This window comes from Saccopteryx bilineata, chromosome 3 (genome assembly GCF_036850765.1).
Source record: "Saccopteryx bilineata isolate mSacBil1 chromosome 3, mSacBil1_pri_phased_curated, whole genome shotgun sequence".
Classification (NCBI taxonomy): Eukaryota; Metazoa; Chordata; class Mammalia; order Chiroptera; family Emballonuridae; genus Saccopteryx; species Saccopteryx bilineata.
In genome coordinates this window covers 159,606,487-159,609,599 of record NC_089492.1, presented here as the reverse complement: position 1 = coordinate 159,609,599, position 3,113 = coordinate 159,606,487, and the positions used below count along the sequence as shown (strand labels likewise).

Sequence of the window (3,113 nt, the reverse complement as noted above, 5' to 3'; positions counted from 1 at the left end):
AGTGGGACACTTGAATCCATGTAAACACAATAAACTAAAAATTAATAAAAATTAAAAAAATTATGAGGGATTACACAGCAGAAGCTATATTAAAGGCCTAGATTTAAAAAGTAAAAAAAAGGAAGTTCTTATTTTTGTTTTCAGGTTCTTTTTCATTCTTTACTCAATTTATAAAGAAAAAAACAAAGAAAGAGACAGAAAAAGGAAGATGCAGAAAAAGCCAATGCTTAAGCCACCAATCACCCTCTCAACCTGATGAGAAAAGCCTGGCCAGGAGGTTCCTAAACATTCTGCCCTCAACACCCACACTGTTAATGCCTGGCATGCCAGGCCCCCTGTTAGGCACTTTCACAAGCTCCGTGTGCCATCTGTTTCATCCCTGTTGCAAGGACCAAGGTCAGGTGCCTGGGCAGCACTGCAGGGGTGTGTCCCCAGGACTCCTCCATTTGCATAAGCGGAGGCACTGTGAGCCCCCAACTCTTAGTGGAGGCAGAAGAGATGCCTGGCCCCAAGTGAAGGCCTGCTCTCTGGAATGTGGGAGATCCTCTTCTTCCTGCTGGGTGGCCAAGGTCATACAGCAAGGACCAGTTTGCAGAGAAGCTTGGAGTTAGTTGCATACCTGTGGCCTAGTGATAAAGGGGAGTGGCAGGACCCGGGTCCTGGAAAGCTGGTGTGTTCTTGGTGTGGAGGAAAGGTAGTGGCAACTCAGCACGTGCGCTTGTAAGTGACAGCCCCAGGCAGGGGTGGACAATCAGGCTGGGGCAGTGGCCAGGGCCACCTTGAAGTGCTATACCTGCCTCTACCAGCGTGGAGAGTGAAGACCTGAGTGGTGGCAACAGAAGATGAAGGAAAACACAGAGACATAGATCAAGTTTGGGCCAGGTGTGACATTGTACTCTGAAAGAGACACAATGACTCCAAGCCTGTTTTTAGCCTGGTGATTTCTTGGGGCTTTGAACCTGGGTCCTTTGTTATTCCAGTCTGACACTATCTGCTCTGTCCACACTGACCCTGCTTTTGGGGTCAATGCCACAAATAGCCTTTCAGTTGTTTCAGTGAGTAACCCGGCACCCAAGGCAGAGGAGGGCTCTTTTTTGGCTCTCAGCTGCAAGTAGGCTGGATGTATTCAGATGCAGTGGCTTTCTACTTGTGCCCCCGGCTTGTGTGGGGGCATACGACCCTGTGGCCAAGGCAAAAAAACAAAAGAAAAAACCCAGAAAGAAAGAAAAGATGGGTGGAGGCGAAAGCCTGCAATGGCCCTGTATTACCAGGCAGTCTCCCTTCCAGGTACTAAGTGGGCCTGCCCCTGCGTACCTTCACAAGATCACGTGAGATCAGGCGCATTCAGTATGACCACAGACCCTTGAGGGCAGCCTCCCGGTGGTCCAAGAAAAAACACCTGGCCTCCAGGTCTCACCGTTCTGCACCTCATGTGAGTGGACATGTCTGGGCCCCTGTATCTTTCACACTAGCATAAGCTCTGCATGGCACTGGTTTCTTCCCTCTGCCTCAGCTTCCCTTGGGTGGCCGAGGTCACCGCCTCAGGGACCAGACCGGTTTGAAGAGGAGCCTGGAGTTAGCTGCACTCTGGGCGCCCAAGGTTAGAGGGGAATGGCAGGACCCAACTCCTGGGCGGCTAATGTGCATGATGGGGCAGAGGAGGGTAGGAAGCAGCTCAGGCCCGGTGCTCATGGGCAATCAGCAAACACCTGAGTGGACTGCCAGACTCCTCGAAGTAGCCAGGGCCACCTTGAAGTGCTGTGCCCCAGTCGTGTGTAGGGTACTCAACTCTGTGGCCAAGGGAAGAGGAAAAAAATGGGTGGGGGGAGGCAAAGCCTACAGGACCTGGTATTCCTAGGCCTATTCCCAGGCTGTCTGTCATCCAGGTACTAACCAGGCCTGACCCTGCTTAGCTTTTGAGATCAGATGAGATCAAATGTGTTCAAGGTGGTATGGCCATAGATGCCTGACGGCCCCCTCTGGTGGCCCAAGAAGAAAGCCTGGCCTCCAGGTCTCCTGAATGCTTTGTTCCCTAGGAGCCTGGGCATGCAAGGGCCCCCTTTTAGGCACTCCCATGAGCTCTGCTGCCATCTGTTTCATCCCTGCTGCCATTTCCCATGGGCTGCCAAGAGAACCTCCTCAGCACCCTGTCATTATTCCCAGGGGCCGAAGGTGTGCCCACCCACCCAGACGATGGGAACTGAAGCAAGGGTCAGGGGTCTCAGTGTCACAGCAACTTGCAGAAGTGTGGTTGGGGGAGGGCGGGGATGGGAGGACAAGGGCCAGTGTCAGCTGCCTGGGCAGCTGTGCAGGGATGTGATCGCAGGCCTCTTCTGCTTTCCTGGTAATGAGTGGTCTAAGTGGTGGCTCTGGGAGCCCCCAACTCTGTGTGGGGGCAAAGAGACACCCCAGCCCCAGGTGAGGGCATGCTGTCTGAAATGCGGGAGATCTGCCTCTCCCTGCTGGGCAGCCAAGGTCACGCTGCAAGAACCAGTTTGTAGAGGAGTCTGGAGTTAGTTGCACACCCGGAGCCCAGTGATAAAGGGGAGTGGTAGGACCCTGCTCTTGGGCAGCTGGTGTGCTTGGTGGCATGGAGGAGAGGGAAAGCAGCTCAGCACGTGCACTCATAGGCACGTGCACAGCCTAGTTCCAGTTTCAGGCACCTTTGGTGCTCAGGCTGCATCTCACACTGTAGCTCTTGAGACAGGTCAACCCTCATCTCCAGCATTTATTCCAGTTCAAGCTGTCACTTGTTCTCAGCCTCTAGCCTGACTAGCAGTTTTGAATCTAAAACTCTTTCTCCAGTGACTGTTCTAGCTCATGCTGTTGTTGGCATTCAGTCTGCAGCTCATACTGGAGCTTTTGACCTCAGGTAGCCTCTCACACAGAGCTCTCATTTTCTTTCTCCAGGGTTGTAAAAAGCACCCAGCCAATGGCACCCAATAATAGTCATGGAGATCCATATGCTGGAGAACAAAGAACACTCTTCTACACCACTCTTCATCTCATACTGATCTGATCCACATCTTGCCCACTATGCCAAATGTAAGTCAAATGGTTGAAGCCAAGCAGATTCATACTGCATTCAGGCAGATGGTAGAGAAACTGTGGAC

General features: G+C 52.3%; 1 pseudogene; it reads right to left on the bottom strand.

Annotated features, from left to right (window-relative positions):
• Positions 1–1,833: 1,833 nt before the first annotated feature.
• LOC136332815 (5S ribosomal RNA) lies at positions 1,834–1,964 on the bottom strand (annotated as a pseudogene).
• Positions 1,965–3,113: the final 1,149 nt, after the last annotated feature.